The sequence below is a fragment of the Gorilla gorilla genome, chromosome Y (genome assembly GCF_029281585.2).
Source record: "Gorilla gorilla gorilla isolate KB3781 chromosome Y, NHGRI_mGorGor1-v2.1_pri, whole genome shotgun sequence".
NCBI classification, from domain to species: Eukaryota; Metazoa; Chordata; class Mammalia; order Primates; family Hominidae; genus Gorilla; species Gorilla gorilla.
In genome coordinates this window covers 6,909,153-6,923,277 of record NC_073248.2, presented here as the reverse complement: position 1 = coordinate 6,923,277, position 14,125 = coordinate 6,909,153, and the positions used below count along the sequence as shown (strand labels likewise).

General features: G+C 51.5%; 1 long non-coding RNA gene across 1 annotated transcript; it reads left to right on the top strand.

Annotated features, from left to right (window-relative positions):
• The first annotated feature begins 7,809 nt into the window (after positions 1 to 7,809).
• Positions 7,810 to 12,285, top strand: LOC129530144 (uncharacterized). The gene is made up of 2 exons (XR_008675793.2): positions 7,810 to 8,248; positions 9,889 to 12,285. It is a non-coding gene; the product is annotated as an uncharacterized lncRNA (long non-coding RNA).
• The last annotated feature ends 1,840 nt before the right edge of the window (positions 12,286 to 14,125 follow it).

Here is a 14,125-nt window from a genome sequence, read left to right as displayed (position 1 = left end):
ATGAGACCTAGGCCCAGTGCAGACCCTAAAGATTGTACAGTCTGGTCTCTATCTCTCCTCAATGAGACCTAGGCCCAGTGCAGACTCTAAAGGTTGCACAGTCTGGTCTCTATCTGCCCTCAATGAGACTTATGCCCAGTGCAGACTCTAAAGTTGCACAGTCTGCTCTCTATCTGTCCTCAATGAGACCTAGGCCCAATGCAGACTCTAAAGGTTGTACAGTCTGCTCTCTATGTGCCCTCAATGAGACCTAGGCCCAGTGCAGACTCTAAGGGTTGCACAGTCTGGTCTCTATCTGTCCTCAATGAGACCTAGGCCCAGTGCAGACCCTAAAGATTGCATAGTCTGCTCTCTATCTGCCCTCAATGAGACCTAGGCCCAATGCAGACTCTAAAGGTTGCACAGTCTGGTCTCTATCTGTCCTCAGTGAGACCTAGGCCCAATGCAGACTCTAAAGGTTGCACAGTCTGCTCTCTATCTGTCCTCAATGAGACCTAGGCCCAATGCAGACTCTAAAGGTTGAACAGTCTACTCTCTATGTGCCCTCAATGAGACCTAGGCCCAGTGCAGACTCTAAAGGTTGCACAGTCTGCTCTCTATCTGCCCTCAATGAGACCTAGGCCCAGTGCAGACTCTAAAGGTTGAACAGTCTACTCTCTATCTGCCCTCAATGAGACCTAGGCCCAGTGCAGACTCTAAAGGTTGCACAGTCTGGTCTCTATCTGCCCTCAATGAGACCTAGGCCCAGTGCAGACTCTAAAGGTTGCACAGTCTGCTCTCTATCTGCCCTCAATGACACCTAGGCCCAATGCAGAGTCTAAAGTTGCACAGTCTGGTCTCTATCTGTCCTCAGTGAGACCTAGGCCCAGTGCAGACTCTAAAGGTTGCACAGTCTGCTCCCTATCTGCCCTCAATGAGACCTAGGCCCAATGCAGACTCTAAAGGTTGAACAGTCTACTCTCTATCTGCCCTCAATGAGACCTAGGCCCAGTGCAGACTCTAAAGGTTGCACAGTCTGGTCTCTATCTGCCCTCAATGAGACCTAGGCCCAGTGCAGACTCTAAAGGTTGAACAGTCTACTCTCTATCTGCCCTCAATGAGACCTAGGCCCAGTGCAGACTCTAAAGGTTGCACAGTCTGGTCTCTATCTGCCCTCAATGAGACCTAGGCCCAATGCAGAGTCTAAAGTTGCACAGTCTGCTCTCTATCTGTCCTCAATGAGACCTAGGCCCAGTGCAGACTCTAAAGGTTGCACAGTCTGCTCTCTATCTGTCCTCGATGAGACCTAGGCCCAATGCAGAGTCTAAAGTTGCACAGTCTGGTCTCTATCTGTCCTCAGGGAGACCTAGGCCCAGTGCAGACTCTAAAGGTTGCACAGTCTGCTCTCTATCTGCCCTCAATGAGACCTAGGCCCAATGCAGACTCTAAAGTTTGAACAGTCTACTGTCTATCTGCCCTCAATGAAACCTAGGCCCAGTGCAGACTCTAAAGGTTGCACAGTCTGCTCTCTATCTGCCCTCAATGAGACCTAGGCCCAGTGCAGACTCTAAAGGTTGCACAGTCTGGTCTCTATCTGCCCTTAATGAGACCTAGGCCCAATGCAGAGTCTAAAGTTGCACAGTCTGGTCTCTATCTGTCCTCAGTGAGACCTAGGCCCAGTGCAGACTCTAAAGGTTGCACAGTCTGCTCTCTATCTGCCCTCAATGAGACCTAGGCCCAATGCAGAGTCTAAAGTTGCACAGTCTGCTCTCTATCTGTCCTCAGTGAGACCTAGGCCCAGTGCAGACTCTAAAGGTTGCACAGTCTGCTCTCTATCTGTCCTCAATGAGACCTAGGCCCAGTGCAGACCCTAAAGGTTGTACAGTCTGGTCTCTATCTCTCCTCAATGAGACCTAGGCCCAGTGCAGACTCTAAGGGTTGCACAGTCTGGTCTCTATCTGCTCTCAATGAGACCTAGGCCCAATGCAGACTCTAAAGGTTGCACAGTCTACTCTCTATCTGCCCTCAATGAGACCTAGGCCCAATGCAGAGTCTAAAGTTGCACAGTCTGGTCTCTATCTGTCCTCAGTGAGACCTAGGCCCAGTGCAGACTCTAAAGGTTGCACAGTCTGGTCTCTATCTCTCCTCAATGAGACCTAGGCCCAGTGCAGAGTCTAAAGTTGCACAGACTGGTCTCTATCTGTCCTCAGTGAGACCTAGGCCCAGTGCAGACTCTAAAGGTTGCACAGTCTGGTCTCTATGTGCCCTCAATGAGACCTAGGCCCAATGCAGACTCTAAAGGTTGCACAGTCTGCTCTCTATCTGTCCTCAATGAGACCTAGGCCCAGTGCAGACTCTAAAGGTTGCACAGTCTGCTCTCTATCTGCCCTCAATGAGACCTAGGCCCAATGCAGAGTCTAAAGTTGCACAGTCTGGTCTCTATCTGTCCTCAGTGAGACCTAGGCCCAGTGGAGACTCTAAAGGTTGCACAGTCTGCTCTCTATCTCTCCTCAATGAGACCTAGGCCCAGTGCAGACTCTAAGGGTTGCACAGTCTGCTCTCTATGTGCCCTCAATGAGACCTAGGGCCAGTGCAGACTGTAAAGGTTGCACAGTCTGCTCTCTATCTGCCCTCAATGAGACCTAGGCCCAGTGCAGACTCTCAAGGTTGCACAGTCTGGTCTCTATCTGCCCTCAATGACACCTACACTCCCAGGAGTCTGCAGAACAGGGTGTGTGTGAGTTTTCTGGGGCCGCTTGTGCAAACGGGGTGCTTAAAAAATATTTATCCTCACACTGCTGGGGGCAGAAGTCAGAGGGCTGTGCTCCCTCTTGAAGCTTTAGGGGAGGATCCTTCCTGCCTCTCCCAGCTCCTTGAGGGCTCCAGGAATCCCTGGGCTTGTGGCTGCCTCCCTCCAGTCCCTGCCTCCGTCTCCACGTGGCCTTCTCTCTGTGCATTTTCTCTGTCTTTCCCCTTCTCTTCTTCTATAAGGACACCACGCATTGGATTTTTAGCCTGCCCTGCTCCTGGATGACTTCATCCTAACTTGATTACATCTGCAAGTATCCTATTTCCAAATAAGGTCCTATATCTTTTGGGGATATCTTTAGGGCTTGTTTGCAAATGAGGCACTTGGCAGAATCTGAACTTAGACTTCTTTTACGGCTCTCTAACTCTCCCCACTGGACCGTCTTCACATGATTTTCCAGAGCACCCATGGGTGGCATGTTGGCCCACACAGAGCCCTGCTCACCGTGAACGTCGGGACTTCCTGCGTGATCTCTTCAAGTCCGATTGGGAGCCCTTTGACTCGTGCCCTGACTGTGCTGGAGAATTCAGAGCCCACTGACTTGTCTTTCTTTGTGGCCTGGGAGAGTTGTGGCGAACACGCTGTACCTTCAAGATGCCACAGGGATCTTCCTGCTCCCTCCCTCGGGAGTCTCACAGGGACACTATCTCGTTTTAATGTTTTGTCAATATGGCACCGACGAGAACGTTGCAGGGAAGGCACCACTGTGGCTGTAAACCACAGAAACTAGAGCTGAAGTGGCCCCAGGTGGCTCTCAGTCAAGTGGTATCCAAATTCTTCACCCTGAGGCCCTTTGTTTATTATTATTATTATTAGAGATGGAGTTTCGCTCTTGTTGCCCAGGCTGGAGTGCAATGGTGTGATCTCAGCTCACCGCAACCTCCGCCTCCCTGGTTCAAGGAATTCTCCTGCCTCAGCCTCCCAAGTAGCTGGGATTACAGGTGGGCGCCACCACTCGTGGCTAATTTTTTGTATTTTTAGAGATGGGGATTCTCCATGTTGGTCAGGCTGGTCTCGAACTCCCAACCTCAGGTGAGCTGCTGGCCTTGGCCTCCCAAAGTGCTGGGATTACAGGCGTGCACCAGCACACCCAGCCCTATCTTATTCTTTTTCTCTCACCAGGGACCCCAGATTTGGAAGAAACATAATCATGTTTATTGACATCATGTTAAATTAAGGTTCCCACATTTATTAATAAAAGAAATATATCATTAGCCTGGCCTTTTAAATTTTACTTAATTTTTTTTTTGAGGCAGGGTCTCACTCTGTCACCCAGGCTGGAGTGCAATGGTACCATCATGGCTCACCACAGCCCCCCACCTCCCCACCAGGCTCAAGCAATCCTCTTGTCTCAGCCTCCTGAGTATCTGGGGATTATAGGTGCACACCATCACACTCAGCCAATTAAAAAAAATTTTTAGTAGAGATGTGGTCTCACCAAGTTTTCCAGGCTGGTCTCACACTTCTGAGCTCAAGTAATCCTCCTGCTTTGGCCTCCCAAAGTGCTCAGATTACAGGGGTAAGCTACCACACTCAGCCTTTATTTTTATTTTTAATGGAGGTAAAAGCCACATAATATAAAATTTACCCTTTCAACTACATTTTTTTTTTCAGATGGAGGCTTGCTCTGTTGCCCAGGCTGGAGTGCAGTGGCGCAATCTCAGCTCACTTCAACCTCTACCTCCCGGGTTCAAGCGATTCCCCTGCCTCAGCCTCCCAAGTAGCTGGGATCACAGGCGCCCGCCACCACACCTGGCAAATTTTTTGTATTTTAGTAGAGACGGGGTTTCACTGTGTTGGCCAAGACGGTCTCGGTGTCCTGACCTCGTGATCCGCCTGCCTCGGCCTCCCAAAGTGCTGGGATGAGAGGTGTGAGCCACTGTGCCCGGCCTGATATTTAATGCTTTTTTGAGGAGACTCCATAGTGTTTTCCACGGTGGCCACACCATTTTCTAGTCCTACAGGTAATCCACGAGGGCTCCAATTTCCACACATCCTTGTTAACACTATTTTTGTTTAACTGTAGCATTTCATGGATGTGAGGTGCTACCACTGCGGTTTTGATGTGTATTTCTCTAATGATTAGTGATGTTGAGGATCCTTCCATGTTTGTTTGCTATTTGTATATCTTTTCTGGAGAAATAGCTATTCAGGTCGTTTGCTCATTTTTAAATCAGTTAACTTGGTTTTCAATTGTTCAGTTGCAGGAGCTCTTTATATGTGCTGGACGAATATCCGACATATCAGACATATAATCTGCAATTATTTCCTCTTATTCCATGTCTTGCTTTTCACTGTTGTTTCATGTGCAGAAATGTTTAACCTCGAAGTTGGACCATTTGTCTGTTTGTGCTTTTGTTGCCTGTGCTTATCTGGGCTTTGGATAGGCCAGAGGTAAACGGCAGGTGTTACTGCACCAAGTTCATAAAATCGAGCCCAAAACAAAGGAGTCGACACAGTAATCAGCTGGTGTGTCGCCTTGGCAAGAATATATATGACTTTTGCTGAGAATTTTCATTAATGTTTATTTTTTATTTTTATTTTTTATTTTTTGAGATGGAGTCTCGCTCTGTCGCCCAGGCTGGAGTGCAGTGGCACAGTCTCGGCTCACTGCAAGCTCCATCTCCTGGGCTCACGCTGTTCTCCTGCCTCAGCCTCCCGAGTAGCTGGGACTACAGGCGCCCGCCACCGCACCCGGAGAATTTTTTGTATTTTTAGTGGAGACGGGGTTTCACTGTGTTAGCCAGGATGGTCTCGATCTCCTGACCTAGTGATCCACCTGCCTCGGCCTCCCAAAGTGCTGGGATGACAGGTGTGAGCCACCGGGCCCGGCCATTAATGTTTATTTTGACGCAACTTCAGAGTTACATTAAGGCAATAATATGGTACAAAGAATTCCTTCGTATCAGGCATTCACATTCCCTAAACGCTGGCCGTCTACATTGGCTTCATCCTGGATCAGAGCCAAGTGGAGGGACTGCTGTTTCTGTGGGCTGGTTTCCTGGGGCTGCCATAACCAATGACCAGAAACCGGGTGGGTACGTCAACAGGAATTTATCATCTCCCAGTCTCGGATGTAGATGTTGAAGCCCTAACCCCCACTGCCTCAGAACGTGAGTGTATTTGGCCTCATAGTATTAGAACGAGGCTGTCAGGGTGGGCCCTAAAGCAACGTGCTGTTCTCATGAGAGGAAGTGTGGACACACACAGAAGAGACGATACGGATACTTGTGCACAGTGGAAAGACCCTATGAGCGTACACCAGACGGCGTCCGCAAGCCGAGGAGAGGAGAAACCAGCCCTGCTGACAACACTTTGCCCTCGGACCTCAGCCTCCAGGTCTGTGGGAAGATAATTTTCAGTGAAGCCCTCCAGTCTTGGTACCTTATGGCGGCCCTGAACACTCATACAGACGGGTACCTTTACTGTCCCTGTTCTTCTGCCGAGGAAATGGAGGCACAGAGACGTTTAGTGAACTTGACCCATGTGGGAGGGCCAGGAGTGGTCAAGGTTGGATTGGAACAAACCACCTTTTTGGCAGCACTCATGTTCTTAGGCACGACGCCTGCTTCCTTAGATGCTCTGCAAAGAGAACACGGCAGTGCACCCCGAACACGCAACGGCACAGTCACAAAGATGACACTGGCTCCAAGTGTCTTCAGCAAAATGGGAACGTGTCAGAAGAGTAGGGGGGTCTCTCATGGCGTGAATACAAGGCCCCTAGAAAGGAAGAGACAGCTCAGCCCACCACCCTCAGAGGAAGGTCTTGGTTCTGCTTTACCACTGAGTAGTTTCCCACCTCCGACAGGAGAAGGCCTCAGTACCTAGGCGACCGCAGTACCTAGAAGGTCTCAGTACCTAGGCGACCTCAGTACCGACGAGGTCTCAGTACACAGGAGATCTCCGTGCCTTGGAGACCTCAGTATGTAGGAGGTCTCAGCACCGTGGCGACCTCAGCACCGAGGCAACCTCAGTACCGAGGCGACCTCAATACCTAGGAGGTTTCAGCACCGAGGCGACCTCAGCACCGAGGAGACTTCAGCACCGAGGAGATCTCAGTACTCAGGGGACCTCAGTACTTAGTAGGTCAAACTGAGAGACGAAACGTAGAGGGGAGGTTGTCACGGGCTGGGGGAGGCGGAAAGGAGAGCTGTTCAGCTTGGAAAGGTGCAAACGTTCTGCAGACAGACGGGGGTGCCGAGCGCACCACGCAAATGTGCTCAGTCCCACCGACCTGTGCCCTGAAAACGGCCAGTATGGCAAACTCCGTGTTTTGTATATTGTGCCACAAAGAAGAAAAAGTGTCTTAGGGAGAGAGGGAGGGAGAGGCGCGAGGGCGCCGCGGCCGGCCCCGCCCCGCCCCGCCCCGCAGCCCCCTACAGGCCGAGCAGCTCGCGCGGGGTCCCGCGTCCCCCAGGTCGGCTCCCGCCCGGGGCTGGGCCGCTGCGGGAACAGGGTTGGCCCAAGGCAGCCGCCGGTCCCGAGCAGCATGCGCGATGCGGGCTGGGCAGGACCCCGTGGTCCCTCCGCCTCCCTCTCAGTCCGCGCGAGGGCCCCGCTCGGGGCTCGGCCGGGCTCCGGGAACGCGGTCTGCGGTCCAGGGGCCGCGAGCCTCCGCCGCTCCTCGGCCTCGTGGGCCCGGGCGCAGGGTGGGGCCGCGGGTGGGCGTCAGGGGCCAGGCTGGGCGCCGAGGTCTGCAAAGGGGCGGTGAAGACGGGCTTGGGCTCCGCGCAGAGGCTGCCAGGGGGCGGCGGTGCGCCTCCCACCCGGGTCACCTCGGTGCCACCCATGCCTGCCTCAGGGCAGGCGGACCCACGGCCCTCCACGCCCTCCCTCGCTCGCGTCCTGCGCGGCTGGCCGCTGTTCGCATCCTCTCGGTAACTCCGTGGGGTCCCGCCCATTCGGGCGACTGCCCCGGCTGCAGCCCACCAGCTAATCTCGGCTATCTTCCCTCACTCAGTTCCTCCACCAGCTTCGGCTCTTTTCGTCACCCCTCCTTACTCCTCGTTCCTCTCCGTCACTTTCCGTCATCTCCGATTAGGCTCGGCCGGCTTCATCTCACCATTTCGCTTTCCTCTTTGTCGCCCTCTGATAAATTTCGTGACTCTTCGTCACTGTCCGTCAGTCCCCGTCACTTTCCGTCACTTCTCGCCACTTTCCGTCGCTCTCCGCCGCCCTTCAGCTCCGCTCGGCTCTTCTCCGTCAGGCATCGTCTACTTTCGTCACTCTCCGTCACCCTCCGTCACTCTCCGGCTGCTCCCTACCCCGCACTCCGGGTGGAGAAAGCCTCACGGACTTTTCGTGCCCTTAGCGCTTTTCCGTCAGTCTCCGATCCTGCTGTCTGTGTCAGTCCCTGGTTACTTCTGGTCTGCTCGTGACTCTGTCCTCCTCCCTTCACTCCTGGGAGAGTGGCCTGGTCCGTCCTGAGAGGCCTCTCCCCACTACCCGGCCTGAATGATGGTGCTGAGCGGGACGTCTCGGGGTGATCCCGAGGGGAGGAGCGGGGCTCTGGGGGTGGCGCGGAGGGGAGGAGCTGTCTGGTGTGGTCCCGAGGACAGGAGCAAGGGGGTCTAGCGGTGGTCCCGAGAGGAGGGCGGGGATCTGGGTGTAGTTTTCAGGGGTGGAGCATGGGGTCTCCCTGTGGTCCGGAGGGTGGAGCAGGGCGTCTGGGGGTGGTCCCGAGGGGAGGAGAGGGGGGTCTGGGGGTCGTCCCGAGGGGAGGAGCGGGGGGTCTGGGGGTCGTCCCGAGGGGAGGAGGCGGGAGATCTGAGGGTGGTCCCGAGGGGAGGAGCGGGCGTCTGGGGGTCTCATGGGGAGGAGCAGGGGGTCTGGATGTGGTCCCGTGGGGAGGAGCCGGGGGTCTGGGGGTGGTCCTGAGGGGAGGAGCGGGGGTCTGTGTATGGTTTTCAGGGTTGGAGCATGGGGTCTCCCTGTGGTATGGAGGGTGGAGCAGGGGGTCTGGGGGTGGTACTTTTGGGCAGGACAGCGCTATTTCTCTTTTTGGTCCGGTTCCCATCTGCTGAGCTGGGGGTCCTTGTGATCCTGACAGGTGGGGCAGAATGGGAGGGTCAAGGTGAGGGGAAGGAAGGAGTGGCGGCCTGGTCCCAAGGGGGCAGGAAAGGGTTTGTGGTTCAGTGCTGATGTGCGACCCATCCATAGGAGAATGGACACCTCAGACTCTCCCATTCCTGGCCAGTGGCAGGTCCCAGTAGCTGCCTTCCCTGGCTGTCCTCGAGGCTCACTGGAGGACACTTCTTTTTCATTCTGGCAAATGTTTTAAAAATTCTTCTATAGATCTCAATGAGTTCAAAGCTGCCTGTGTGCAGGCATAGGTCCGTTCTTTGCCTACATTCCACTCTAGTCGGCTGAAAGGAAAGGGTAATATAGCTGGAAAAGGTGTCCTGGGGTGATTAGAGGATTTTACATTTCATCTTAGAAAGGGATATTGACAGGAGACCAGAACTTCCAGATCCTCTTGAATTTCAAGAACTACTTCCAAGCCTGGACAATATCGGGAGGCCTCATCTCTACAAAATAAAAATTAAGAAATTCGCCGGGTGCGATGGCACACTCCTGTAGTCCCACCTACTCTGGAGGCTGAGGCAGGAAGATCACTTGAGCCTGGGAGTCTGAGGCTGCAGTCAGCTGTGATCATGCCACTGCACTCCAGCCTGGGTGACAGAGCAAGACCCTGAAATAAAAAAGGGAGGGAGGGAAGGAGGGGAGGGAGGGAGGAAGGAAGGAAGAAAGAAAGAAAATGGCTTAAGCTCAGAGAGCTGTGTGTGGCCCCCAGCTCCCACCCCCACCAAAGGGCCTGGAAACCCACGGAGGGGCAGGTTATCTTGAGCTGTAGCCACGGGGACGGGGGGGCCTGAACTGTTGGGGTTAGGGTTAGGCTTTGAGGTTTCGTGTTATAGAATATAGACGTGTTTGGTCCTGGGAAAATTCCAGGTCTGGGTTTTGTGGCTGGGGGTTGGTCTCCGGTGTAATACGTCAGGTTTACAGTGTTTGCAAGGTATGTACAGATTTATATGGTGCTATTGCTTGAATGTGTTCTCCAGATTTCATGTGTTGGCAATTTGTTTTCTTTTCTTTTTGAGATGGTGTCTCGCTGTGTCGTCTATCACCCAGGCTGGAGTGCAATGGTGCGATCTCGGCTCACTGCAACCTCTGCCTCCCAGGTTCGAGCGATTCTCGCACCTCAGCCTCCCGGTAGCTGGCATTGTAGCCAGACAAGCGGCAGACAAAATTCCTCAGACACCGAGTTAAAGAAGGAAGAGCTTTATTCAGTCGGGAGCCTGGGCACACTTGGGCCTGAAGAGCCGAGCTCCCCAAAAACAAAATTCCTGGCACTTTTAAGGGTTTACGACTCTTAAGGGGTTCACGTGAAAGGGTTGTGATAGATGGAGCAAGCATCGGAACGTGACTGGGTGCTACACGCATCAGATAACAAAACAGAAAGTTTTGCAGTGCTTCCTCATACAGTGTCTGGAATTTACAGATAACACAAGTAGTTTAGGTCAGGGGTTAATATTATTATTACTATTTTAACCACCAGGGATGGCTGGTGCTGCAAAGGTCGTCTAGCAATTTATGTTACCTTTTTTTTTTGTAGCTTTTTGCTTTCTCCCTTTTTCCCTGTTTTATAAACTAGAGAAGGGGGTGTGGGGAAGGGAGGGGCAGCAGGAGAAGTGGTGGTCTACTTCCTTAGGATTACAGGCACCCTGCCTTATTTCTGACTAATTTTTTTTTGTATTTTTGGTAGAGATGGGGTTTCACCGTGTTGGCCAGGCTGGTCTTGAACTCCTGACCTCAGGTGATCACCTGCCTCGGCCTCTGAAATTGCTGAGATTAAAAGCACAAGGCACAGTGCCCAGCCATGTGTTGGCAATTTAATCCCCAAACTCCTGTCCCGATTGGACATGTGGCCTTTGGGACGTAACTAGGGTTAGATAAGGTCATTATGGTGGGCCCCCAGTCATGGGACTCGTGGATTTAAAAGATGAGGAAGAGAGACTGCAGCGGACATGCACTCTTGCCCTCTCCTCCCCCACCCAGATACTCTTGCTCTCCCCTCCCCTGCCATGTGCCACCCTCCACTGGGCTGTGATGCTCTAGGCCTCCCCAGCCACCAGAACTCGCCCTCCCCTCTGCTGTCGTGAGTGGACACGGACTCCCTCCTTCCCTCCATGCACCACCCTCCCCTGGGCTGGGATGCTCTGGGCCTCCCCAGCCACCAGAACTGGAAGGGAGACATTTCATTTATGAACTACTCTGTGGTATTCTGTTATAGCAACAGAAAATGTACTAAGACGTATGGTTTATAGATTTTAGGTTTGTGGTTTTTAGGGTTTGGGTAGGAGTACCAGGTAGGGGTTAGGGAATAGGGTTAGGGTTAGTTTTAGGGTTGTGGGGAGGCAATAGAGGCCAAGGTTGGAATCAGAGTGAAGTTCAGCTCAGAGCTTAGTATCCTGGAGCCACCTCATTGTGTTGTACGCAAGCGAGTTAGAGAAAACGCCACACTTTGAGAAGAATTAAGAGTCCTTTAGTTAGCTGGCAGCCAAAGAGATGGCTAGTGCTCAAAATTCTCTCAGCCCCAAAGAAGGGGCTAGAATTTCTTTTGTAATTTTGTTTAGAAAGGGGAGTGGAGCTCTAGTTAAAACAATTTTACAGAAGTAAATTAGGCAAAATGTTAAAAAGATAAATGGTTACAGGAAAGTAAACAGTTCCAGGTGCAGGGGCTTTAAGACTATTACAAGGTGATAGACGAGGATAATTGGGTGTTATCAATCGGACGAATTCCTGGGGACTGCGGATATAGCTTGCCACAGTATCTTGTCAGTTAATTGCATTCTTGGATGTGCTGGGAGTCAGCTTGCACGAGTTAAGTCTTTGAGGAAGGGGCTGCCAGTGAAAGAGCCAAGATGGAGTCTGTCCGGTTCTCTCAGTTAAGGGAGAGTCAGGTGGAAACAAGGCTAGGTGATTAAAGGAAAGGGAGAGTCTAAAAACAGGGTTAGCAAAAAGAGGTTGGGCATTACAGTTGTACCCTCCATCACCTCCTGCAATCTGAAACAATTCCATAACTTGGAAAACCTCAGGCAAGGACTTCCTGGAATGTGTCCACTGTAACCACCAGGTTTTCCAGTGTGTTCTTTACACCCTGTAACCCTGTTAGCTACAGAATTTTTCAGCAACGTTGTTCTTCACCAGCACTCTGAGTACATGGAAAAGGCCAAGATGCTTCTTCAGGGATGAATTTTGCTACTTTTTAAAGGAGACTCAAAAGGCACTTTTGCCACTCTAAGTCTTTCTTCAAGTGATGAAATTTGTTTCCTATTTAACTCATTGCTGTGACGCATTTTCCAATTCTATGTTTGTTTTTGTTGTACTTATTTTCTGTGTGAACTCTACATCATTTACTCACTCTGAACGACAGAATAAAAGAAATTGGCCACGATATCATATTCGGAAGGACAATCATGGCCATAAGACACAAAGGACTCCCAGCCCTGGGCCCAGGCCCCCCTTACGCATGCAGCCATCGCGCCACTGTGCCTGAATGGGCCATGTGCATGGTGGGGACCCAATGCTGGGAGACACAGCTCAGGGCCCCAAGAAGCCATAGCTGGGGAAAGCTCACTCCCGACAGGGCTCAGCTCCATCCTGAAACTAGAGCCCCACCCTGGGGTTTCCATGGTGGTGGTAAACCAACCACAGATTTTGAGGATATGACTGCTCCCTTTGCCACGATAGCTTCTCCCACATGCCCCTGGCCTGATGACCAGACCACTAGAGAGGGGATGCCCGAGTCCCAGGGATGAGTGGGTTGCAGGCAGAGCTGGGGCTGGATGGACGGTGAGTGGTGAGAGCTCAAGGTGCAGAAGGGGCTCCTGTCAGGGACTGGGTTAACAGGGACCGGGACAAATAGATGGGGACTCCCGAGCTAAGAAAGACCTTTTCGTACAAAGTGTTTTCATCAGTACCTAACAATGAAAAGAATAAGATAAATAACAGTACAAAAAAGCAATCACCAGATCAGCTCAAGGCACTCTTTGAAGTCCCCCCTGTGGAGGGAAGTTGGAAGACATATCTGTGTGGCCCATAGACAGTAGATCCCAAAGACAGAAGGCCCAGGTCCCTAAATCCCCACAGGGGAACTGTGTTACAGACCAGGAGCTCATGTACAGGGCTGTCCCAGGGCCCCTAAATTCCAGAAGGGAACTGGGTTACAGACCAGGAGCTCATGTATCGGGCTGTCCAGGTCCCCTAAATCCCAGATGGGAACTGGGTTATCGACCAGGTGCTCCTCTAGGGGCTGTCTCAGGGTCCTAGTGTGTCGGGAATTGGTGGGTTCTTGGTCTCACTGACTTCAAGAATGAAGACACGGACCCTCGCGGTGAGTGTCACAGTTCTTAAAGGTGGCATGTCCGGAGTTTATTCCTTCTGATGTTCAGATGTGTTCGGAGTTTCTTCCTTCTGGTGGGGTTGTGGTCTCACTGGCTCAGGAGTGAAGCTGCAGACCTTTGCAGTGAGTGTCACAGCTCATAAAGGCAGTGTGGACACAAAGAGTGACCAGTACCAAGATTTATTGCAAGGGTTAGGGTTAGGGTTAGGGTTAGGGTTAGGTTTAGGGGTTAGGGTTAGGGTTAGGGTTAGGGTTAGGGTTAGGGTACTGTAAATAATTTCACATTATTACTAATAATAAATTATTATTTGTATTACACTATTACATAATGTAAAGGCTATTAAGACATGTTTGTCTTCAAAGAATGGCCTTGGTTTCTGTGGGCAGTGCCTCCTCATGGAAGGGTAATGCATTCCTGCTAAATCATGGACAAAACGGGCTTCCAGGAGCTACAGGCTGCAGCAGCAGCTTCTCCTCTACGTCCTTCACTGCCTCAAACTGTTGTTGACTTTGAAAGCTTCTTTCAGTCTACTTTTATCAACAGAGCTAGTATTTCATGAGGTTCTACTACATACCAGGTTCCAGAAAGCTAAATGCCTTTTGTTTGTTATTATTCACTAAATACAAATCACAACTCTCTCCTCATTACTCACACAACAAAATTTAGCTGAGGGAGATTGAGTGACTTTCCCAGGGTCACATAGCTACTAAGAGCAGAGTCGTGTTTAGATTCATGTGGGAATATTGAACACAGAAATGAACCAGTGGAAACATCCTATGTTCCAAAAGCCTACTCAAGCCATTTGTTCTTATTTTAAGGAAAATCTTTATGCTAATTTTAAACTCCAAATACTTATGAATGGCAGAGATCTACAGATTTGATTCTGATGTAAGAAATGATGGTCACCAGCTGGTTACTGCTACCACCCCAC